The sequence below is a fragment of the Hyla sarda genome, chromosome 5 (genome assembly GCF_029499605.1).
Source record: "Hyla sarda isolate aHylSar1 chromosome 5, aHylSar1.hap1, whole genome shotgun sequence".
In the NCBI taxonomy this organism is placed as follows: domain Eukaryota; kingdom Metazoa; phylum Chordata; class Amphibia; order Anura; family Hylidae; genus Hyla; species Hyla sarda.
This window is the reverse complement of record NC_079193.1, coordinates 372,881,499-372,908,443: the sequence shown is the minus strand read 5'-3', so window position 1 is coordinate 372,908,443 and position 26,945 is coordinate 372,881,499.

Here is a 26,945-nt window from a genome sequence, read left to right as displayed (position 1 = left end):
TGTCAGGGGATTTCTGTCTCTAGTAACAGAAAGGCACAGGGCAAAACACAGGAAATAGGGGCAGGGCTTAGCACGTGCTATGTGCAGGAGAGGGAGAGTGCGTGCAAGCTGAGTCAGTCTGCTGGCTTACGATGATCCACAAAGGTAAGCCAAGGCTTCCCTCTAATGTCTGACAACCCATATTAAGCTCTGGGTAAATACCATGGTCTCTACTGCTGTATGTCCACAATACTGCAGTGTAACTCCCTCAATGCGGTACTGATATTTCTTGCATTTCTTTTCACATAGCACAGTGCAAACCCAGTGCATCAGTAACCCCTTGTCTCCCCACACTATCCCCAGAAGTCAGTCTGTGTAGTGCCCTTTAGCAGTAAGCAATATAGGACTGAGTGCTGTTTCGTGATGTGATTGGCTAGGCAACTAAGGAAGGAGGTGCCTGTGTGTGTACTGCTGGTAAACAGCACCACCCCTAGTCTTGTAGAAACTTCTATGGTAAACTTTGTTTGCATTGCGCACCAAAAGGAATCATTGAGTATTTGTGACCTTGATGTAGACCCTAGTAAATCCCCCCAACTTCCTTATTGGGTCATCTTATCTTCTGTTAAAACTATTTGGCCTATTCATGTGTAAGAACCCACAAACAAGCAACAAGTTTTTGTTTCCTTGGGTGTCAAAAAAAAAATGCACTGAGATTATTTTTTATAGATGAGCAAGTTTTTGAAAAATTCGATTTGGCCAATTTCCCGAAAAAAATTGGTTCGGTCCGAATTGATTCACGGTGAATCACTTTTAAAAATGGCTATTTCTGGCCTACAGACAGCCTCAATAGGGGTGTAGAACACTTTGCTTTGTCCTTTGCATATGGAGTGTACTGTGTTAGTGAAGTAATACTTTTATTCAGTATGACATGCAGATTACAGGCATCGCTATTAGAATCACTGCTGCAGAGCATCTGGATATGGCAGATTTTTTAATGTAATTTTTATTTAATTTAATTTGAATTTATTTAAATTTTTTGATTACCCATTCTGGTGAGCATCGAGCTCGTGGTCCTCCGCCAGGTGAGCCACCACCTGTTCCAGCCCCTGCCTCTCAGCGCACCCCCATACTCTGAGGGAGGAGGGACTGCAGTACCAGCAACTTGGACAGGAGCACATTCAGCTTCTGTGCCATTGGATAAGTGGGTGTATAAAGCTTGAAGTGGCTGCAGTGAAAAAGCTTGTTCTTGTATCTTAAAATCGAGCTGGCGGTCCTCCGCCAGGCGAGACACCACCTGTTCCCGACCCTGCCTCTCAGCACCACCCTGACTGTGAAACTGTGAATGTTTCATTTAATCAGTTATGGTTCATTGTTATCGCTCCAAGCTGTTTCATAATGCGATACAGCATGCTTAAAAAACGTATTTGAGTACAACAACAGCCGGTGAGTACCTTTGCCTGTCCTTTTACAGTATCTAGATCATTGACAGATTAACATGTACAAAATAGTACACTACTTAGATGTAGGTATGTGGTATGCACTTATGAGGGCAGAAAAATGTGCTGCACTATGCTTAAATAAATTATTTTTGCACAACACCAGCAGTACACAACAGTGCTGCTGCACACAGTCGCTGTGTACTAAACCCAAAATTTCACCCTCTCAAAGACTATTAGGAATGGACTGCTGGGTATTGTACCATCTACAGACTAGTATAACCAGCAGATGATTTGTTGTGGAACAAAGACACAGAGTTGCGCTGAAAAATTATTCCTCCATCCTCTGTTGTTTCTCAAGCTGAGCCAGCTTGTTGAAACGTATGAGGCAACACACAGCTCTCTGCTCCTCATACAATGATGTAGAAAGTGACTGGGAGGTTAATGGCTGCAGTAAAAATTATTTTCTGTGAAAAATGCACTGCTCCCTGTCCACCAGAACGCTGCTGGAAAAAGCTTGTCTGTGTAACACACAGCGCTGTCTGTCCCCCTCTCTCTCTCTCTCTGCAGCGAAAGGATGAAGTGTCGAGCTAGAATATGGCTGCCGATTATATAGGGCTGGGACATCACAGGGGTGACTGGCTGCTGATAGGCTGCATCCTGCATGTGATTCAGGGTCATCCTGCCTTGCCTTCCCAGAGTTCCTTGCCCCATGTCCTCACATGTGGATCCGCCATTTTAGATGCCCTAGAACCAGAACCACACTAAATGGAGTTTAATGATGCAATTTGCGCAATAGAATCGCGGCGATATTCATACTCATTGCAAATCGAATTTTTCATGAAATTCGTAACGAGTTTGGATTCGTCAGATTCGATTCTCTCATCTCTAATTAAAAAACTGATGGCTAAATATTCATGTGGCCAATATATCAGGCCTCAGAAATGCACAATAATAGCTTCATAGGAAGAAAAAGGGGCCCAGAAGTTCTTTTAATAAAGGACTATGGAGTGGGATCAGGAGCGGCTTCTACTAAATCCTAACACTTAAAGGGGTACTCCGGTGGAAAACTGGTGCCAGAAAGTTAAACAGATTTGTAATTTACTTCTATTTAAAATTCTTATTCCTTCCTGTACTTATTAGCAGCTGTATACTACAGAGGAAACTATTTTCTTTTGGGATTTCACAGGATCCTCGGAGAGGGGACACCTGGAGAAAGGCAGCGGGTATGCTGAGCAGGTGCGTGCACCTCGTCAGGCGGTCCGGCGGGGCCCCTTCTGAGGCTGAGCGGGCGTAAAATTGACAAAGTCCCGATCGTTGTGTGCGGGTCGCCGCACCCCAGGCTGGGCGCGCTCACCCCGCGCACTGGATCCTCGGAGAGGGGACACCCGGAGGAAGGCAGCGGGACCGCCGGGCGCGTGCGCTAACCTTGTCCGGCGGGACCCCTTCGGAGGCTGAGCGAGCGTAAAATTGACAAAGTCCCGATCGTTGTACGCGGGGGGGGTTAAGCGCGGGTCCCTGCACCCCAGGCAGGGTGCGCCCACCCCGCGCACAGGATCCTCTGAGAGAGAAAACCTGGGGGAAGGCAGCGGGACTGCCGGTTGGAGGCTGAGCGAGCGTAAAATGTCAAAGTCCCGATCGTTGTGTGCGGGGGGGGGGGGGGGGTTAAGCACGGGACGTGTCGTCACAGACAGCCCTGCGCTCCACCGGGCGGAAGGGGGTTTTGTCGGTCTGACCTTGGGGGGACGAAGGAGGGCCCCAGCCACTCTGCCGCGCTCATGTTGGCGAGGGGGTAGGCAAACGATTGTGGAGCGACCCTCAGACAGGACGGAGCGACCCTCACACTAATTTCTCGCAGCTAGCTGCGTTCTTCATCGACGTGCGAGCCGAGGGATCCACGGCTAAGAGATGCATCTGACTCTGCTCTGCCGGGCTGCGGCACCAGCGCCGTCTGTCCGATACGCGCGGGGGGTTCCTCTCAACCTGCCGGCCGGCGGCCCTGTCGCCCGGCACTTGGCCCCCCTCGGGGCTTCAAGGCTTCTCGACCTACCGCTCGCATCCCTCGCTTCCGGGTTTCCACGAGAGGAGGGCTGCGGGCGAGCGGTACCCAGTGCCTCCTCGGCTGGGCGGGAGCAGCTGGGTGGAAAAACGCGTCTGTTTGACGACAGTGCTCTCTGCTGACACCTCTGTCCATTTTAGGAACTAAAGCAGCACATGTTTGCTATGGGGATTTTCTACTGCTCTGGACAGTTCCTGACATGGACAGAGGTGTCAGCAGAGAGCACTGTGGTAAGATAGAAAAGAAAGTCCAAAAGAAAAGAATTTCCTCTGTAGCATACAGCCGCTAATAAGCACTGGAAGGATTAAGAATTTTTAATAGAAGTCATTTACAAATCTGTTTAACTTTCTGGCACCAGTTGATTTAAAAAGTTTTCCAACGGAGTACCCCTTTAAGGCGTGACATATGAATTCTCTGTCCTGGAGAACATCCATGCTTCTGGATATGTTGGTCTTCCAAAAACTCAAGCCTGATCTCATCATCCTAAGAGGACACCTTTTTGGAACGTACATGGGGACACGATGGACACATTGGCCCTGATTTACTAAGAGTGTTGTGTAGGTTTCTTTGTGGGTTTTAATTCCCTACAATTTTTTTTCACTGTATTTACCAAGGTTTCCTTACATTTTGCACTTTTCCCTACATTTTGCTTTTTTTTTTACACATGTTCTGATCTGTCGGGTTTTCCTCGGCTCAAATCCACCACATTTTCTGTGGAAAGCTTAGTAAATGTTTTTTTTTTAAACGCCCCTTTTCTGTTACCACGCCCCCTTTTCCTGACACACGCCCCTTTTAGCATTTTCTCAGTAAAATGGAGAGTTGGTCGGGTTTTTAATTTCTGGCGCTGACAGAATTTGGCGCACAACCTGACAAAGCTTGTAGGGTTTACAATAGTAAATCAGGGCCAAAAGGTGCATTCACCAAGAGATACGTGTGCACAGAACTATTCACTATTACAGGAACCTGCACCGTGGCAGAGTATTGCTCCACTGAGGAAACGCGATAGTCTGCAGCGAAATCCATCGCCATGACTACCGAAGGGACAATAAAGCTAAGCTGAGTATAGCTATAATATCACAAGCAAACTTACTGTCTAAGTCCCAACCAGGGTGCCTCCAGCTGCTGCAAAACTACAACTTCCAGCATGCCCGGACAGCCAAAGGCTGTCCGGGCATGCTGGGAGTTGTAGTTTTGCAACAGCTGGAGGCACCCTGGTCGGGAAACACAGACCTGAGGTGTGAAAGATCACATGGGATACACTGGTCTAGGACAGTTGTGGAAGTTTTGGAAAAAAAAAAAAACATTTAGCCAAAATGAAGGGTGTTTTGTGTTCAGGGGCAACGGCTGTTTTGTACCTTCTCCTTGGAGGCTGGAAAAAATATGTGTGATGTATGAAACGGCTGTCGCCTCAGAGCACCCTGGAACAGCCTCCCCGCAGTATTGTCTGATGCACTGAAGACGCAATCAAGTCACCAAGGTTGGTCAGTGCCGTACCCCTGGTCATTCTGTCATTTTTAGGGTTACATTAACCTTCTATGTTGGGGACAGAGCACCACCATGTTTGGATCGTATGGTTACACTCATATTATGGACATCTGTAACAATATTGTAGTAGTCTGGGGGGGGGGGGGGGGCTAAAAACTCATGACAGTTGCGCTTTAAAGGGGTCCTCTGATGGAAAACTTTTTTAAATCAACTGGTGCCAGAAAGTTAAACAGATTTGTAAATTACTTCTATTAAAATATCGTAATCCTTCCAGTACTTATTAGCTGCTGAATACTACAGAGGAAATTATTTTCTTTTTGGAACACAGAGCTCTCTGCTGACATCACGAGCACAGTGCTCTCTGCTGACATCGCTGTCCATTTTAGGAACTGTCCAGAGCAGCATATGTTTGCTATGGGGATTTTCTCCTGCTCTGGACAATTCTTTAAATGGACAGAGATGTCAGCAGAGAGCACTGTGCTCGTGATGTCAGCAGAGAGCTCTGTGTTCCAAAAAGAAAATAAAGAATTTCCTCTGTAGTATTCAGCAGCTAATAAGTACTGGAAGGATTAAGATATTTTAATAGAAGTAATTTACAAATCTGTTTAACTTTCTGGCACCAGTAGATTTAAAAAAAAAAAAAAAAAAAGTTTCCAACTGGAGTACCCCTTTAACCCCTTAAGGACACATGACGTACTGGAACGTCATGTGTCCACTCCCGATCTATAACGCGGGGCCACGGCGTGGCCCCGCGTCATAGCGGGTCGGGCCCGGCCTCTAACAACGGCCGGGACCCGTGGCTAATAGCGCGCGGCATTGATCGCTGTGCCGCGCGCTATTAACCCTTTAGACGCGGCGTTCAAAGTTGAACGCCGCGTCTAAAGTGAAACCGAAAGCATCCCGGCTAGCTCAGTGGGCTGTTCGGGATAGCCGCGGTGAAATCGCGGCATCCCGAACAGCTGACAGGACAGCGGGAGGGCCCCTACCTGCCTCCTCGCTGTCCGATCGCCGAATGACTGCTCAGTGCCTGAGATCCAGGCATGAGCAGTCATCCGGCAGAATCGTTGATCACTGGTTTCTTATGAGAAACCAGTGATCAACATAGAAGATCAGTGTGTGCAGTGTTATAGGTCCCTATGGGATAACAATGATCAGTATAAGAGATCAGTGTGTGCAGTGTTATAGGTCCCTATGGGACCTATAACACTGCAAAAAAAAAGTGCAAAAAAAAAGTGAATAAAGATCATTTAACTCCTCCCCTATTAAAAGTTTGAATCACCCCCCTTTTCCAATAAAAAAAAAAACACAGTGTAAATAAAAATAAAAATAAACATATGTGGTATCACCGCGTGCGGAAATGTCCGAATTATAAAAATATATCATTAATTAAACCGCTCGGTCAATGGCGTGCGCGCAAAAAAATTCCAAAGTCCAAAATAGTGCATTTTTGATCACTTTTTATATCATTTAAAAATGAATAAAAAGTGATCAATAAGTCCTATCAATGCAAAAATGGTACCGTTAAAAACTTCAGATCACGGCGCAAAAAATGAGCCCTCATACCGCCCCATACACGGAAAAATAAAAAAGTTATAGGGGTCAGAAGATGACAATTTTAAACGTATTAATTTTCCTGCATGTAGTTATGATTTTTTCCAGAAGTCCGACAAAATCAAACCTATATAAGTAGGGTATCATTTTAATCGTATGGACCTACAGAATACATATCAGGTGTCATTTTTACCGAAAAATGTACTACGTAGAAACGGAAGCCCCCAAAAGTTACAAAACAGCGTTTTTTTTTTCAATTTTGTCGCACAATGATTTTTTTTCCCGCTTCACCATAGATTTTTGGGCAAAATGACTGACGTCATTACAAAGTAGAATTGGTGGTGCAAAAAATAAGCCATCATATGGATTTTTAGGTGTAAATTTGAAAGAGTTATGATTTTTTAAAGGCAAGGAGCAAAAAACGAAAATGCAAAAACGGAAAAACCTCCGGTCCTTAAGGGGTTAACCCAGGAAAAACCTTTTTTTTTTTTTTTTAGATCAACTGGCTCCAGAAAGTTAAACAGATTAGTAGATTACTTCTATTAAAAATCTTAATCCTTTCAGTACTTATGAGCTTCTGAAGTTAAGGTTGTTCTTTTCTAAGTGCTCTCTGATGACACCTGTCTCGGGAACCGCCCAGTTTAGAAGAGGTTTGCTATGGGGATTTGCTTCTAAACTGGGCGTTTCCCCAGACATGTGTCATCAGAGAGCACTTAGACAGAAAAGAACAACCTTAACTTCAGAAGCTCATAAGTACTGAAAGGATTAAGATTTTTTAATAGAAGTAATTTACAAATCTGTTTAACTTTCTGGAGCCAGTTGATATATAAAAAAAAGTTTTTTCCTGGATAACCCCTTTAACTCCTTCCCCACCACAGAATCTACAGGCTTCTGTCTATACTGGTATGTGTACACTCAGCAGATCACCTACTTTTGCTATTCATATCTAAGCAGGGACTGCGGTTTTTGACAGGAGTCCCTGCTCCGGTAGATAGTTTACATGATGTACCATGCTGATAGTGTAGCCCGCCACCGATAAAGTTGTACTAACCAAAATCACAGTGTGTGAAGGTAGGAAGACTCATCGATCATTGACAGTTCTATTTTATTGACATTTTATGTTGTGGTTTGACTAAAATCCTTTAAAAAAAATGATCTGAAAAATAGTGCAACGTGAACCTTTGGTGCGAGCAGCAAACGAGAGTTTCTCCTGTCGAATCAGCGTCAGAGAGAAAGTAAAGGAATCAACAGGGATTTGAAATCCAATAAAACATTTAATACTCGGCTCTTGTTTTCCTTCCTTGTTGGATATGTGTTATACATCAGCTACAAAACGAACAAAACGACTCTGGGGGGAGGAGACGTATATATGTAAAGTAGATGAAAACCGGCTAAGGCTAAGTTTGTGCTTTTTATTGCATTTTTTTCTCACCCATAGATTTCTATGGGAGAGAAACGCAAAGATTTCATAGAAAAATAGCCATAGTCTTAACATGCTGTAAATTCAAAAATCACACACTGAGCCCAGAAACGCTGAAGAGTGCCAAAGAGGAGTGAAAAAAACATAAAAACATCAAGACATAAACGCCAATAAAATGACTGCAAGAACGTTCAGTAAACATAGTTTCCGTAACCCTGCATCTGTGGTCTTGATTGTCCCAGCGCTTGGCCCAGGAAGCTGCTTATCTTTAGAGTGTGGAGGTTAACACTACCCTGGCGTCACAAACTTTATTCTAGTCAATACACTACACACGTCACCCCATTAGCCACCACACTCGCCTTCTTGTGGGAAGTCCATGGTGAAAATTCACGCAATCCTTCAGACTCCGCCCCCCATCACAGGCCTAGGCTTAATCTGAAGCAGAAGATTCCGCTCCATTGCATGGTAGGTCTTGAGACAGACGCAAAGTTTGACATCCTCCATGGTTCCTGCTCTTCTAGCCCACCCTGTTCTCCGGGCCCTGATACTTTGGTATGACTCACACCCTAAAGGGGGTACACGTGAGATCGCCCTGAACACCCAATGCTGCACGCTATGGCTCATTGGTGTAGGTGGACCCTCTTCGCTCATAGATCCCCTATATCAGTGGTCTCCAAACTGTGGACCTTCACATGTTGCACAACTTAATCTCTTAGCATACTGGGAGTTGTAGTTTTTGCAACAGCTGGAGGTCCACAGTCTGCAGATCTAGGCCCTATGGGGGAGATTTATCAAACTTTGTGCAGTTGCCCATAGCAACCAGCCAAACTGTTGCTTTCAATTTTTAAAGAGGCCTGTGAAAAATGAAAGAAGCGATCTGATTGGATACTATAGGCACCACTCCCCCCCCCCCCCCGCCCTAATATATTTGGATACTCCAGAACTGGTATCACCAGCGCTCCCATAGACAATGCAGAAAACGCAAGCCAACCAACCGCCACAGGCTCCATCCTGATAATAGGGGATACATTTTTAGGGGCTGGAGTACCCCTTTAAAGGAGTTATTCCAAGATTACAGCTTACACATAATGGGAAATGAATGTCGGATTGGTGAGAGGGTCCTACCACTGTGACCCCCACCGATTAAAAGAGGGCCCCGAATGTCTCTATGGGGATGGTGAGGTAATCGATCACGAGCGCTGCTGCTCCATTCAAACTCTATGGTAGTGTTCCCTAATCAGTGGGCCTCCACCTGTTGCAAAACTACAACTCCCAGCATGCCCGGACAGCCACCGGCTGTCCGGGCATGCTGGGAGTTATAGTTTTGCAACAGGTGGAGGGCCACAGTTTGCATGCTGGGAGTTGTAGTTTTGCAACATCTTGAAGTCCACTGTTTGCATGCTGGGAGTTGTAGTTTTGGAACAGCTGGAGGCACCCTAGCTTGAAAACACTGTACTAAGGTGTATAGGGGTCTGTCCGGGCATGCTGGGAGTTGTAGTTTTGCAACAGGTGGAGGGCCACAGTTTGCATGCTGGGAGTTGTAGTTTTGCAACATCTTGAAGTCCACTGTTTGCATGCTGGGAGTTGTAGTTTTGGAACAGCTGGAGGCACCCTAGCTTGAAAACACTGTACTAAGGTGTATAGGGGTCTGTCCGGGCATGCTGGGAGTTGTAGTTTTGCAACATCTTGAAGTCCACTGTTTGCATGCTTGGAGTTGTAGTTTTGGAACAGCTGGAGGCACCCTAGTTTGAAAACATTGTACTAAGGTGTATAGGGGTCTTTCCGGGCATGCTGGGAGTTTGTTTCGCAACATCTTGAGGTCCACAGTTTGCATGCTGGGAGTTGTATTTTTGAAACAGCTGGAGGCACCCTAGTTAGAAGACACTGTACTAAGGTGTATAGGGGTCTTTCTGGGCATGTTGGGAGTTGTAGTTTTGCAACAGCTGGAGGCACCCTAGTTTGAAAACACTGTACTAAGGTGTATAGGGGTCTGTCCGAGCATGCTGGAAGTTGTAGTTTTGCAACATATGGAGGTCCACAGTTTGCATGCTGTGGGTTGTAGTTTTCCAACATCTTGAAGTCCACTGTGTGCATGCTGGGAGTTGTAGTTTTGCAACAGCTGGAGGCACCCCAGTTTGAAAACACTGTACTAAGGTGTATAGGGGTCTCTCCGGGCATGCTGGGAGTTGTAGTTTTGCAACAGCTGGAGGCACCCTAGTTTGAAAACACTGTACTAAGGTGTATAGGGGTCTGTCCGAGCATGCTGGAAGTTGTAGTTTTGCAACATATGGAGGTCCACAGTTTGCATGCTGTGGGTTGAAGTTTTGTTACATCTTGAGGTCCACTGTTTGCATGCTGGGAGTTGTAGTTTTGCAACAGCTGGAGGCACCCTAGTTAGAAGACACTGTACTAAGGTGTATAGGGGTCTTTCTGGGCATGTTGGGAGTTGTAGTTTTGCAACAGCTGGAGGCACCCTAGTTTGAAAACACTGTACTAAGGTGTATAGGGGTCTGTCCGAGCATGCTGGGAGTTGTAGTTTTGCAACATATGGAGGTCCACAGTTTGCATGCTTTGGGTTGTAGTTTTCCAACATCTTGAAGTCCACTGTGTGCATGCTGGGAGTTGTAGTTTTGCAACAGCTGGAGGCACCCCAGTTTGAAAACACTGTACTAAGGTGTATAGGGGTCTCTCCGGGCATGTTGGGAGTTGTAGTTTTGCAACAGGTGGATGGCCACAGTTTGCATGCTGTGGGTTGAAGTTTTGTTACATCTTGAGGTCCACTGTTTGCATGCTGGGAGTTGTAGTTTTGCAACAGCTGGAGGCACCCTAGTTTGAAAACATTGTACTAAGGTGTATAGGGGTCTTTCCGGGCATGCTGGGAGTTTGTTTCGCAACATCTTGAGGTCCACAGTTTGCATGCTGGGAGTTGTATTTTTGCAACAGCTGGAGGCACCCTAGTTAGAAGACACTGTACTAAGGTGTATAGGGGTCTTTCTGGGCATGTTGGGAGTTGTAGTTTTGCAACAGCTGGAGGCACCCTAGTTTGAAAACACTGTACTAAGGTGTATAGGGGTCTGTCCGAGCATGCTGGGAGTTGTAGTTTTGCAACATATGGAGGTCCACAGTTTGCATGCAGTGGGTTGTAGTTTTCCAACATCTTGAAGTCCACTGTGTGCATGCTGGGAGTTGTAGTTTTGCAACAGCTGGAGGCACCCCAGTTTGAAAACACTGTACTAAGGTGTATAGGGGTCTCTCCGGGCATGCTGGGAGTTGTAGTTTTGCAACAGGTGGATGGCCACAGTTTGCATGCTGTGGGTTGAAGTTTTGTTACATCTTGAGGTCCACTGTTTGCATGCTGGGAGTTGTAGTTTTGCAACAGCTGGAGGCACCCTAGTTTGAAAACATTGTACTAAGGTATATAGGGGTCTTTCCGGGCATGCTGGGAGTTTGTTTCGCAACATCTTGAGGTCCACAGTTTGCATGCTGGGAGTTGTATTTTTGCAACAGCTGGAGGCACCCTAGTTAGAAGACACTGTACTAAGGTGTATAGGGGTCTGTCCGAGCATGCTGGGAGTTGTAGTTTTGCAACATATGGAGGTCCACAGTTTGCATGCTGGGAGTTGTAGTTTTGCAACAGCTAGAGGCACCCCAGTTTGAAAACACTGTACTAAGGTGTATTGGGGTCTGTCCGGGCATGTTGGGAGTTGTAATTTTGCAACAGGTGGATGGCCACAGTTTGCATGCTGTGGATTGTAGTTTTGCAACATCTTGAGGTCCACTGCTTGCATGCTGGGAGTTGTAGTTTTGCAACAGGTGGAGGTCCGCAGTTTGCATGCTGGGAGTTGTAGTTTTGCAACAGCTGGAGGCACCCTGGCTGGGAAACACTGCTCTAGGGGACTGACATAGATAGCTGCGGTATATTAAGAATGATGGGAAAATGGGAAATTCAGTAAAATTACTTTAAGTGAAGATTTTGAACCTCTTTACCGTTTTCCAGATGATTCTCTCGTCTCCCGCTCGTATCGTTTCAGCAGATCATCACAAATGTAAGTTACAGACGGTGTCAGGACGCATTACGTACGTGGCGCATTACGAATGTCTCTCTTCTCCTACCTCAGCGGCCCGGCTCACCCTGACGTGAGATAGTTAAATGCATTTTTATTTAATGGGCTTTAAGTGGCACTATACCTCGTGTAACACACATCGCACCTCGTCTCCGCGGCGGGGGAGGGGGGGAGCCTGGAAGTGACTACTGACTGTTCACATTGCGCCTCTTTGCCTCAATCTCCTTGGAGACGAGATAAAAATCTCAGCACCATTTTTTTTCCTTCTCCTAGTTGAAAATGTATATAGGATGAAACCTGTGACTGCCGGGTGACCTCTCCATCCAGTCCATGTACAAGCGGAACCGAAAACACTATTCATGCACAAGATGTCCAACTAGTTATTTACTGTCCTGTATTATACTCCAGAGCTGTACTCACTATTCTGCTGGTGAGGTCACTGTGTACATACATTACATTACTTATCCTGTACTGATCCTGAGTTATATCCTGTATTATACCCCAGAGCTGCACTCACTATTCTGCTGGTGAGGTCACTGTGTACATACATTACATTACTTATCCTGTACTGATCCTGAGTTATATCCTGTATTATACTCCAGAGCTGTACTCACTATTCTGCTGGTGGGGTCACTGTGTACATACATTACATTACTTATCCTGTACTGATCCTGAGTTATATCCTGTATTATACTCCAGAGCTGTACTCACTATTCTGCTGGTGGGGTCACTGTGTACATACATTACATTACTTATCCTGTACTGATCCTGAGTTATATCCTGTATTATACCCCAGAGCTGTACTCACTATTCTGCTGGTGAGGTCACTGTGTATATACATTACATTACTTATCCTGTACTGATCCTGAGTTATATCCTGTATTATACCCCAGAGCTGTACTCACTATTCTCCTGGTGAGGTCACTGTGTACATATATTACATTACTTATCCTGTACTGATCCTGAGTTATATCCTGTAAATCTTTTTTATTAGAAAAATGTAAATCATAACAAACACAAAAACAGCACAACTTTGCCATAACTGAAAACAACAACATAAAATAACATAAACCCAAACTTTACATTTCAAATAAAAGAACATAAATCCTGCCTAACCGGCCAGCCCAGTTTTCCCTAGAAAATACTAGAGACGCACCTTACATAACCAAATATCTAACAACACTCACATACATACTCAACTTGCATTGCCAAAAAAGAAACATAAAAATAGCACAATTTAGCTGTAACTCAAAAACACCCAAACTTGGGAAAACCTACACAACAAGGACTCCCACTACACCCCATTAATTTAATATATATATGTATATATACTTTTTTTTTTTTTTTTTTTCGCTAATTGTTAAGAAAGAAAATTAAATCTATAACTCAAAAACACCCAAACTTGGGGAAAAGAAGACCTAAACCAAAGAAAAACGAAATCCACTACGGGATACAAAAATACCAAAGAAAAATTACTACAAAAATAACAACTGGTTCGACTGCCATAATATAAGATAAACAAAATTATAACATATTATACATATAGACTATATACACTATATACACCTAAATATACAGAAAATACACCTACAAATACAATAAAACAACCTACACTAAACTGTCCCTTCACCCACACCACCCGCCCTCCTGTACATGGGTCAGAGTCCATACAGTTCATAGTCCTCAATGTCCAGTCCATAACTGACCCATGCCAGGTCCACCAAAACAAACAACCACCACCACCCACAAATACACCCTCCCAACCTAGAACTCCTCCCAACCAACTTTATCATTATCAGCATTACAATATACATAAACAAACAATACAACCCACTTTAGGCCCAAGTTCGGTGCCTGTAAGCCCTTCATAACCTTAACATCTGAAAACAAAACAAAAAGCTATGGTGCACATGCATTAGCCCACCACCAGGAAGAAGGATGGCAATCCTGATACATACAAAATTTACATTCTTTCCCTAACTCCACCCTACCTCTCTCCCTACCATTATCCCTAAAAATAAACTGACCCTACTATCACCCTAACCCTGTCCCTACATCACTGTCCCTAACCAAATCAAGGGTACTCTACCCAAAAGGTCTAGTACCTAGGGCACATCAAAAGAAAACCCTCTCCATAGGAGAGAAGCCTTACTGGTACCAAGACTGCCATACTCCAAAGACCTGATCTTCCCGAGGTCACCAGTGATGTTCCTACAGACCTCCACCTCGGAGAGGACTTTCCGCTGTGTAGACACTAAACACCGTGCATTCCACGTGTAGTATCTAACCACTAAACTGACTAAGAATAAAGTGCCCCGATCACGGCCACCCAGGGTCCTGAATGCCCCATAAGCCCACTCCGGATAGGTAAGGCCGGCAAGTTGACTCCAGCCGATGGAAGCGCCCACCCGGTTGTAGACCCCTATATTAAAGGGACAATGAAGCAGGAAATGGTCCATGCTTTCCAGCATGTCCCCTCACTCTTCTCGGGGACACCCCCGGTCATCAGATCTCCTACACTTCAAATTGTCCCTCACATATAGCTTCCCCTGAAAGCAGCGCCAGGCCAAGTCCCAAAACTTCTGGGGGATCCTTTTCATGTTTAAAAGATACAACCCCACCCTCAGATCCCGACCTGGGCAGTCCCTGAGTGCCAGAGGCTTCTGGAAGTGGGTCAACAGAACCCGTTTGTCAAGGAACTGCCTTGACTGGGTCCTGATCTCCCACACTCCCAGACCCCACCGACGTATCGCCTTCAGAGTCGGGGTAGGGTAAGCCGGAAGATATCCATAACGGAGGTTATTCACTTGCCCTCCTGTCTCCCATTCCTGGAAGAAAGGCCGAAACCACTCCCTGCAGGAGAGTACCCATGGAGGAGCCCTCTCTGACCAGAGGTTCGAGATGTTAGCTTTCAAGAAGGTGTTCGTTAAGAACACCACAGGGTTTACCATAGATAAACCCCCTAGTCTCCTCGTGCGGTACGTAACCTCCCTCTTGACTAGGTTCATCCTGTTCCCCCATAACAGTTGGAAAAACAGGCTGTAGATCCTAGTATAGTAAGCCTCTGGCAAGATAGATAAACAAGGGGAGCAGGTACGATTTGATCAGGTGTACCCTTTCCCTGAGGGTCATAGACCAACCCTTCCACTGGTCCACCTTCTGAGTGGCATCCTGGAGCTTACCATCCCAGTTTTTGGTGGGATAATCATCCTGGCCGAATGTGATGCCCAGAATTTTTGCTGACTCTTGGGGCCCTGGAAGGGTGTCCGGGAGATCAAACGTGGGATCTCCCCCTCCCAGCCAAAGACTTTCACACTTATCCCGGTTGATCTTAGACCCGGATGCCTCCGAGTAGCGTTCCACCTCCGACATCACCACATCAACCTCCTCTCTCGAGGACACGAAAATGGTGACATCATCAGCGTACGCCACTACTCTCTGGGCAACATCCAGCTCCGCCAGACTCAACCCGACTCCCGCCAACGGCCCACAATCTACCCTCCGGACGAAGGGGTCGATTGCGAACACGTATAAAAGCGGGCTCAAAGGACAACCCTGACGGACTCCGGACCCCACCTCAAAAGAGTGGCCAGACCAACCGTTCACCAGCGGGAAACTCTCTGCCCCTGTATACAAGATCTTAAGCCAATTAACAAAAGTACACGGTAAGCCATATCTCAGTAGGACGGACCAGAGGTAGTCATGGTTCACCCGATCAAATTCTTTGGCCTGATCCAGGGACAGCAGGTACCCCTTCCAGAGACCAGCACTACTCCGCTCCACTGCCTCCCTGACACTAAGGACCGCACTTAAGGTGCTTCGGCCTGGAACAGAGCAGTGCTGAGCCCCCGAAAGGAGCCGGGGTGCAAACTTCACCAGCCGATTAAACAGTATCTTGGCCAGAAGCTTCCTGTCCGTATTGAGAAGAGCTATGGGCCTCCAATTCTCAATACGGCTGGGATCTTTACCCTTTGAGAGAAGAATCAGGGCTGACCTCCTCATTGACTTCGGCAGAGTGCCCGAGGAGAGACACTCATTGAATACCTCAGTCAAGAGGGGAGCTAAAGACTCCTTAAAGGCCCTGTACCATTCGGATGTTAAGCCATCCGGACCTGGTGACTTCTTGGGGGCAAGCCCCTCGATCGCCAGTCTCACTTCCTCTTCCCTGATTTCTTCTGCCAAAACATCAAGAGAGGGGTCTACCCCTGGCTCAGGTATGGTTTCAGCCAGGAAAGCCGACATCCTGTCTCGATCTAGATCCTTCCTTCCCAAGAGGTGCGAGTAGAAGGATCTGACGACCTCCAGGATCCCTGATCTGGACCGATTCAGAGATCCCGTACTATCAATCAGTCCTGAAATGACTTTACTACTCACTGACATCTTACAGTTTCTGTAAGGGTCGGGCGTGCAGTATTTCCCGAAATCCCTCTCAAAAACCAAGGATGCGTGCCTATCGTACTGACACCTCATCAGCAAGGATTTCACTCTGGAGATATCCTCTTGGCTACCTCCAGTCGAAACAAGAAGCTCGAGTTTCCTCCTAAGTCCCTGATACAGGCGATACCTGTTCAGGGACCTGAGGCTCGAGAGCTGGCGGAAGAACCCCGCAACCCGCTTCTTGAATATCTCCCACCACTCTGACTTACTACTACAAAGGTCCAGTAAAGGTACCTGACTCTGAAGAAAATCCTCAAAGGACTGTCTTACTTCAGCTTCCTCCAGGAGGGACGAATTCAGCTTCCAATAACCTTTACCCATCCGGGGGGTCTCTGAAACATTCAAGGAAAAAGAAATCATACAGTGATCGGAGAACTCCACCTCAACCACGGACACTGCGGAAGAGACGGCTTCCTCCTTCAAATAAAACCTGTCTATTCTAGACCTGCAGCTACCTCGATGATAGGTGAAACCCGCGTGGCCTGAGGGGCTCCGAATGTGGGCATCCTCTAGGCGAGCTTCCCTAACTATACTATTGAGAGCTATGCTATCATAAGACAACCGATTATTGGAACCTCTCCTATCTTGGGACCTTGTGACAGTATTGAAGTCCCCTCCAAAGATCACTTGCCGGCTAGTAAAAAGGAAGGGCTTAATCCTCATAAAGAGATCTTTACGGTCCCACTTGGTTTGCGGGGCGTAGATGTTAATGAGCCGGAGCTCTTGTCCCTTCATGAGGACATCTAAGATCAGGCACCTCCCCATTTCTAAATCAATAACCCGTCGGCATTCAACCAGAGCGGTAAAAAGGACCGCCACCCCACTATACGGCTCAGCCGCAAGAGACCAGTGGGAGGGGCCGCGCCTCCACTCTCTCCTGGCTTTTACCAGGGAGGCTAGATCTGACAACCTGGTCTCCTGCAGATACAAAATATCGGCTTCAACACGGCCGAGAAAATCAAAGGCTGCGAATCTAGCCGTATCAGACTTTATGCTGGCACAGTTAATAGATGCCAGCGTCAATGGGGTGAGTGCCGCCATCATGGGTGATCGAGTTAGACGGCCCTAACCCCATCATTTCTGTCTTTTCTTCACCCCCTCATCCCCAGACGAGGAGGCTTCCTTCTCTTTGGACCGTTTTTTTTTATTCTGACAGGTCCATTTTTGAATCCCCATCTCCACCTGGCTCCGGTTTGGCCCCATCCCCTGAGGAAATTGCCCCTTCAGGACAGGGCCCAGTTCCCCCTGGAGGCTTCCCCACTTCAGGCACCCCATCCTCGACCCCCTCCTTCAAGGAAGGGGAGGAGATGTCTTCAAGGACAGAGTACCGATTAGACAGATCAATCAGAGGGGGGGCAGGTAAGCTTCCGCTTGGGACCTGGTCCGTAGCACGGGGACTAGAGGGCTCCGACCTCTTCTTTCCCCTTTTATTGCCCTTCTTTTTTGGCCGCTCTTCACCCTCCTCATCCACACTTTCATAGTGGGAGGAATCGGAAAGATCGGCCTTGCTGCCCTCTTCTCTACAGATTCTCCTCATTTCCTCATCCAGCACATTCTCCTCCAGGGCCACAGCAGTTTCATGACTAACCTCTGGAGCAGGGTCAGAAGCTACCCCTACCACATGGGAACTCTCCAGCTCCCTGCTCCTTCTGCGATTAGCCTCCCGCCTCAGCTTGGGGGACTTTTCCTCTTCACTGACCCTGTTGCACCTTCACCCGCACTCGTGCCCTCCCCAGCTGAAGCAACATTACTGCCATCTCCAGCCAAGGTGACCGCACGGGCAAAGGCGCTAGGACAACGACTGAAAGGGTGTCCTAAGACACCACACAGATGACACCGGATCTGCCTACAGGATGCGGCAAGATGACCTACCCCACCGCACAGTGCACAGACCTGCACGGTACAGGCTGCGCTAAAGTGAGTGGGGCTGCCGCACCTGTGACAGACCTTGGGCTGCCCCTGGTAGAAAACTTGGATTCTGTCTCTCCCAAGAAAAGCAGCTGATGGGATGTGGGTAACAGTGCTCCCCGAACGCTTCAGTTTGACGGAAAACGTCCAGGCCCCAGACCAGATCCCATGTTCATCAAAGTTCTTTTTTGGCATGTCCGTCACATCCCCATATCGGCTGAGCCAGGTCATGATGTCATAGCAAGATAGTGACTCGTTACGTGTCAAAACGGTCACTTTCTTGACCAAATTCTGACGGGATATCGCCTTTACGGCGAAATCCCGCCAGCCGGGCTTGCTTTTCACCACCTCATAGTTCGACCAGAAAAGTTCCAAACCCTCTGGCCGAGCGAAGCTGATGTCAAACTCGGAAGTACCGTAGGGGTGGATCAGGGCAAAGATGTCACTTGCCCTGAATTCCATCCGGAGGAGGAGCTCAACCACCTTTCCCCAAGGCGGACACGCATCTTCGCCCCTCCACACTAAACGGACCACATTCCTACGGCCACTTTCCAGCCCGGATGTCGGGAGGGACCAGACCACCTCCCCATTTTGTTCTCGGAAGGCGCCTAAGCCGTGTCTTTCTATCCAAAAAGACAGGTCAACCTCACCCCTCCCCTCTACCTGGATCGACCTGTCTCCCCTACGTAGAGCCTCCAGGAGGCGCTGTTGCAAGTGACCCCCAGAGCCAGATGGAGATGGGGATCCCCCGGCAGTGACGCTGGCATAGCTTCTGGGAGAAGCAGCCACTACCGGGGGGGCAGTCGAACCAGAAACCAAACCAGGACCATTATTCTTGACAGAAATATCAGCCATAACACCTCTCTCTCCCATTCCACTACCGCTCCTCACCTGCATTTCACTAGCACCCCTCTCTTGCACCCCACTTACACCCCTCTCTTGCACCCCACTTGCACCCCTCTCCTGCACTCCACTTGCACTCCTCTCTTGCACCCCTCTTTTGTACCCCACTTGCACCCCTCTCTTTCACTCCACTTGCACCCCTCTCTTGCACCCCACTTGCACCCCTCTCTTGCACCCCACTTGCACCCCTCTCTTGCACCCCACTTGCACCCCTCTCTTGCACCCCTCTCTTGCACTCCACAAGTTCCCCCCTCATCCACACTGCTACCACAACTCCTCCCATGCACACCACCATAATTCACATTTTGCACATTACCATTTTTGTTCTCACTTTCACTCTTGCCTACACTCTCCCTTGGTGTGTTACAGACTGGGCTGGCTGGGTCTTTTGCATGTTTAATGGCTGCCGGTTTCAGAATTGGCGCTGCATAGTTCTTTCTTCCCGTCTCTTGGGGTGCAGACACACGCTCCGCCTCTGACATAGGTGGCCACGCCCCCTCGCAAAATGACTGTCCCTCCGGACTCACTCCTGCTACAGCCGACGCACAGGGAACCTCCCCCTTTACAGCGGAGTGCCCCCTGGCGCCAGAACCGGTACCAACCACATCACCTAGGGGACCGCCCCCTGAACCAACAGGGTCCGGTGCCCGGCCACTCCCCCCCCTCACAGGAGAGTGCCCTGCAGCGCCAGGACCAGTACCGCCCACTTCAACTGAACGGGTGAATCTGCCGCCATTTTCTGGTGACTGGACACCCTCCCCCCTCACAGGAGGGTGCCCTTTTTTTTCTATAGCACCCACGGCCATTTTGGGTGCACTACTGTATCCCCCATGCTGGCCCCGCTCCACTACAGAAACGGGGTCTGGCAGGTTGGGGGACCCAACACCCTGAACCGACTTTTCAGCCGACCCAGACTGCTGGAAGGGAGAAAGGACAAACTTCACTTGTCCCTCAGTTTTCTTTCTTTTCTTGCCCTTTTTTTTATTCTTCCTCTTCCCAAATCGTCTCCAAAAGAAAAATTTTCTAGACGGGTGGGTGACTCCTGCATTACAATCGCCCGCAGGAGACCCCCGTCTGCCAAGCTGCTGCCTTCACCGCAGTCACTGCCATCATCCTCCTCACTGGAGAGAGGTAAGGCCACCTGAGCCGGGTTTATATAGTCTGCACTCAGGGTAAGTGGGGGGTCAGGGGTAGCAATGGTGGCACATACCGATACAGTGTCCATATCCCCCTCACTCACATTGCCCTCCTCACCTCCATCACCTTCCTCCATCTCCTCCTCCTCACTGCGACAATCCTCATCTTGCTGACTTTCACCACCTCTGGAGGCCCTCATGCTGGAGAACCTCTCCTCATGAATTAGCTTCTCACCAAGAAACCCAGCACCCTCCACAATGTCCGATCTCCTCCTCACAAGCTCCTCCACAATGTCCGATCTCCTCCTCACAAGCTCCTCCACAATGTGCGATCTCCTCCTCACAAGCTCCTCCACAATGTCCGATCTCCTCCTCACAAGCTCCTCCACAATGTGCGATCTCCTCCTCACAAGCTCCTCCACAATGTCCGATCTCCTCCTCACAAGCTCCTCCACAATGTCCGATCTCCTCCTCACAAGCTCCTCCACAATGTGCGATCTCCTCCTCACAAGCTCCTCCACAATGTCCGATCTCCTCCTCACAAGCTCCTCCACAATGTCCGATCTCCTCCTCACAAGCTCCTCCACAATGTCCGATCTCCTCCTCACAAGCTCCTCCACAATGTCCGATCTCCTCCTCACAAGCTCCTCCACAATGTCCGATCTCCTCCTCACAAGCTCCTCCACAATGTCCGATCTCCTCCTCACAAGCTCCTCCATAATGTCTGATCTCCTCCTCACAAGCTCCTCCACAATGTCCGATCTCCTCCTCACAAGCTCCTCCACAATGTCCGATCTCCTCCTCACAAGCTCCTCCACAATGTCCGATCTCCTCCTCACAAGCTCCTCCACAATGTCCGATCTCCTCCTCACAAGCTCCTCCACAATGTCCGATCTCCTCCTCACAAGCTCCTCCACAATGTCCGATCTCCTCCTCACAAGCTCCTCCACAATGTGCGATCTCCTCCTCACAAGCTCCTCCACAATGTCCGATCTCCTCCTCACAAGCTCCTCCACAATGTCCGATCTCCTCCTCACAAGCTCCTCCACAATGTCCGATCTCCTCCTCACAAGCTCCTCCACAATGTCCGATCTCCTCCTCACAAGCTCCTCCACAATGTCCGATCTCCTCCTCACAAGCTCCTCCACAATGTCCGATCTCCTCCTCACAAGCTCCTCCACAATGTCCGATCTCCTCCTCACAAGCTCCTCCACAATGTGCGATCTCCTCCTCACAAGCTCCTCCACAATGTCCGATCTCCTCCTCACAAGCTCCTCCACAATGTCCGATCTCCTCCTCACAAGCTCCTCCACAATGTCCGATCTCCTCCTCACAAGCTCCTCCACAATGTCCGATCTCCTCCTCACAAGCTCCTCCACAATGTCCGATCTCCTCCTCACAAGCTCCTCCACAATGTCCGATCTCCTCCTCACAAGCTCCTCCACAATGTCCGATCTCCTCCTCACAAGCTCCTCCACCTCTTTCCTCAGAGATCTCACCTTGGTGTTGAACGCTGATCTCTTTGCCTTAGGTGCCTGATCCGCTTGATAGATGGCAAACTTTAGATCTTCTCTAAGGCCACGAAGCTGCTTTCCAAGCTGTTCATATTCAGCCATCTTCGCATGGATTCTCGATCCAAAAGTTTCCAGTGATTCTCTGTTCCCCTTTTCTCCCCATTGCTGGGGTTGTGAGGGTCCAGACACAGCTGCCTTCACTGCATTCCTCTGCCTGGAAGAGCTTCTTTTCCTTGCAGGGCTTTTGCTGGAGGCTTTGCAGCTCCCAGCTGAGGACGGGGGAGGGGGCACCACATTACTGTGAGCCCTGGTTGTTCTCCTAATTCCGTCCGGATTATTGGCCGTGGCATTTTCCTTGGCACCCCCCGCCGGCCGGGTACAGGGAGTGCAAGATGAAGCTCCAGATCCCCTGGGCTCCATAGCAGGAGAACCCACCCAGGTGTATGCCACACACCTGGGGAGGGGCGGAAGGAAATCACTGCTTCTGTGGAAGTCTCAGGAGCTCAGCAGAACACAACCTTACTCCAGAGCTGTACTCACTATTCTGCTGGTGAGGTCACTGTGTACATACATTACATTACTTATCCTGTTCTGATCCTGAGTTATATCCTGTATTATACTCCAGAGCTGTACTCACTATTCTGCTGGTGAGGTCACAGTGTACAAACGTTACATTTCTCATCCTGTACTAAGCATAAAGTGTATATTCAAAGAAATCATAAAATACTTCCATATGTTCCTCACTGGGTCATGCAGAGGCTTTCCATATCTTTTATCTAGCTTCTGTGTTTGGCTCACAAATCCCTCTGTGCTGCTGCTCCCTCATTCTGACAACCACTGCTCAGGAAGGGGAGTGTCCGAAGCAAGCACTGATCCCGCCCTCACTCACCATGTATTCACTTCCTCCCTGAGTCTGCTGTGCTGTGCTGTGTCTCCTCATCCAATCACTGCATGTTGCTCTGTAACCCCCTCCTCTTTGTCTTCATGCTGCAGTCTGATAGGACAGGAGTGATCAGAGAGGAGTGCTAGTCCTGCCATCACTTCCTGGACATTGTGCTTCAGCTGAGACAAAGATGATGCTGCAGCCGGACAGGATTATGTTCTAGATGGTATGGGGACCCCTAGTGGTCTTTTTTTTATTTTTTATAATTCAATATTTCTATTAAAAGGAGATCAAGTTTTCTATGAAGTATATCAGAGAGGTTCATGTAAATGTTAATATAGAGAAGCGCTCAGAGGCTATCACCGGTAATTTTGCCTCGATGAGGCCGGATGAAGCGCATACCACGCAAAATTACTGGTGATAGCACCCACGCATGCCTGCAGTGCTGGTCCGCCGGCTTTCTCCAGATAGAAGCATCGAGTCCCGTATCCAGCGTTGAGTGCGGATGTCTTAGTATACCGCGTAAGTGTCCATATGGACCTCATGGGCAGGAGTAAGGACCTCATTGGATGTCCAGGTAGAACATGAGCCGCCAGTCATCTGTCTGTCCATAGTTTCCATTGACTTCCAATGTTGACACTAAGAGCCGGTCTTGGGCTCCTTTTCTTGCCTTCCTCTTCAGGGGCCCCAATGAAGGGTGTGAGGGAAGCTTTTGTTCCCCTCACTCTTTATTGTAAAGTCTGCAGGAATCGCAACCTCCTCGTCTGCCCCTTTTACAAAAAAAAAAAAAATGAAATAAAAATAAAGAGACATTTTAATAAAACTGCACAACTAATATACAAATAAAATGGGGATTCCAGTATCAGATTTATAACTTACATATTCCATGGTATCACACCTTGTCTTCAGAATTCTATTGTGTGATTCAACCCTGACAGTAAGTTGTGTAGTCCTCTAATTGTCAGTGTGGTGTTGTCTCAGCAGATTCCCAGCTCCTCCCTCTTTCCTGACAGTAAGTTGTGTAGTCCTCTAATTGTCAGTGTGGTGTTGTCTCAGCAGATTCCCAGCTCCTCCCTCTTTCCTGACAGGAAGTTGTGTAGTCCTCTAATTGTCAGTGTGGTGTTGTCTCAGCAGATTCCCAGCTTCTCCCTCTTTCCTGACAGTAAGTTGTGTAGTCCTCTCATTGTCAGTGTGGTGTTGTCTCAGCAGATTCCCAGCTCCTCCCTCTTTCCTGACAGGAAGTTGTGTAGTCCTCTAATTGTCAGTGTGTTGTTGTCTCTGCAGCTCCTGTCTCCTCCCTCTCTCCTTAAAGGAAGTTATGTAGTTTTTTTTCATTGTTAGTGCTGTTTTGTCTGCTGCTCACCAGCTCCCCCTTCTCTCCTAACAGGAAGTTGTGTAGTCCTCTCATTGTCAGTGTGGTGTTGTCTCAGCAGCTCCTGTACCCTCCCTCTCTCCTTAAAGGAAGTTATGTAATTTTTTTTCATTGTTAGTGCTGTTTTGTCTGCTGCTAACCAGCTCCCCCTTCTCTCCTAACAGGAAGTTGTGTAGTCCTCTCACAGTGTGGTGTTGTCTCAGCAGCTCTTCAGCAGCTCCATCTCTCCAGACAGGAAGTTGTGCAGTTCTCTCTTTTTCAGTGTGGGTTTGTCTCTACATTACTTTGGTGTTTTTTCCCCTCATGTGATTTATTTTTTAATCATGTGACTCAAGGCTTTTTATAGTTTTTTTTTTTAATTTTTGTGGCTTTGAAGCAGATTAAATGCCACAAAAAAAAATAAGATGTGTGCAAGAGGCCTAAGGGTACGTTCACACGGGCAGATTTATTTGCGTATTTGAAAGGGGGCGGGCTCTTCTCGGCTGCCTGCAGCAGATTTTCTGCAGCGGGATTTACGCAGCATATCCTATCCTGTGGCTCTCCAGCTGTATGGGCATGCTGGGTGTTGTAGTTTAGCAACAACTGGAAATCCACAGGTTGTGAAACACTGAGCTAATGGATTAAAAACGCAGGAAAAAAACGAATGTGTGAATGTTTTGCATACTTAATATAAACAATATCCAAGACTCAATTATTTGTATATAATAAGAATACTATATATAATATACTTAAAGGCCTATGTAAAGCTACTTTACAGCCACACTAACACACACAAACACACACACACACACACACATATATATATATATATAAAAAACAAAATACATATTAATAATTATAATAATATATAATAACATATAGTAATATATAGTATAATAATAGTTGTGCAAAAATAAGCAAAAGTGATAACAAAACATACATAAAAGTAGCAATATCAAGAACTATTTTGATACAACTCATTACACCCCCTCCCCAAATTTATGCCTAATAATGAAACATATAAACTAAAGCAGTCTTCTCCCAACCTGTGGCTCTCCTGCTTTTGCAGAACTACAACTTCCAGCATGCCAGGACATTCTTTCATGCGAGTTGTGGTTTTGCAACATTTAGAAAGCCAAAAGTTGGGGGATGAAATACAAACGGATCAACAACATAAAAAGAAACAATGTATAACTATTATGCACATTAAATATATAGTAAACGATACATAAAAGTCAATTATTTGTAATTAATAATAATAATAATAAAAATAAATACATATGATTTATGTAAAGTTCTCTTTAAAGCAGTGTATCCCAACAAGGGTGCCTCCAGCTGCTGCAAAACTATGACTCCCAGCATGCCCGGACAGCCTTTGGCTGTCCGGGCATGCTGGGAGTTGTAGTTTTGCAGCAGCTGGGGGCACCCTGGTTGGGAAACACTTCTTTAAAGGGGTACTCCGCCCCTGGCATCTTATCCCCTATCCAAAGGATAGGGGATAAGATGTCGGATCGCCGCAGTACTGCTGCTGGGGACCCCGGGGATCGCTCCTGCAGCACCCCGCTATCATTACTGTGCAGAGCGAGATCGCTCTGCACGTAATGACGGGCAATACAGGGGCCGGAGCATCGTTATGTCACGGCTCCGCCCCTCATGACGTCACGGCCCACCCCCGTCAATACAAGTTTATGGGAGGGGGCGTGGCGGTCGTCACGCCCTCTGCCATAGACTTGCATTAAGGGGACGGGCCGTGATGTAATGAGGGGCGGAGCCATGACGTCACGCTGCTCCGGCCCCTGTATCGCCCGTGATTACGCACAGAGCGAACTCGCTCTGTGCAGTAATGATAGCGGGGTGCCGCAGCGGCGATCCCCGGGGGTCCCCAGCAGCGGGACCGCGGCGATCTAACATCTTATCCCCTATCCTTTGGATAGGGGATAAGATGCTAGGGGCGGAGTACCCATTTAAAGCTACCTCACAGCAACACTTATGTATACAATGTATATAATGACAATCATTTTATGTAACAATAACCATGATAAAGGCATACAGAGTAGCAAAGTAACACTATTCATAAAGATGACACATAAGAGTAAGGGTACGTTCACACGGGCGGATTTTTTGCGGGTTTTCCCCTGCATATTTGAAAGGGGGCGGGCTCTTCTCGGCTGTCCGCAGCAGATTTTCTGCGGTGGAATTTACGCTGCGGAAAATCCGCCGCAGTCCCTACTGACTTCAATCGGGCTTGCGGCGGATTTTCCGCAGCGTGAATTCCACGGTGGAAAATCTGCTGCAGACAGCCGAGAAGAGCCCGCCCACTTTCAAATACACAGCGGAAAACCCACAAAAAAATCCGCCCGTGTGAACGTACCCTTACACTATTTATAAAGAAGACATACAGAAAAGTAATAATATTTATAAAGAAAACACATAAGAGTAACACTATATATAGAGAAGACACATAAGAGTAACACTATATATAGAGAAGACACATAAGAGTAACACTATATATAATGAAGACATACAGAAAAGTAGCAATATTTATAAAGAAAACGCATAAGAGGGACAATATTTATAAAGAAGACATACAGAAAAGTAATAATATTTATAAAGAAGACATACAGAAAAGTAATAATATTTATAAAGAAAACATACAGAAAAGTAACAATATAAAGAAGACACATAAGAGTAACACTATTTATAATGAAGCCATACAGAAAACTAACACTATTTGTAAAGAAGACACATAAGAGGGACAATATTTATAAAGAAGACACATAAGAATAAGAATAATTATAAAGAAGACACATAAGAATAAG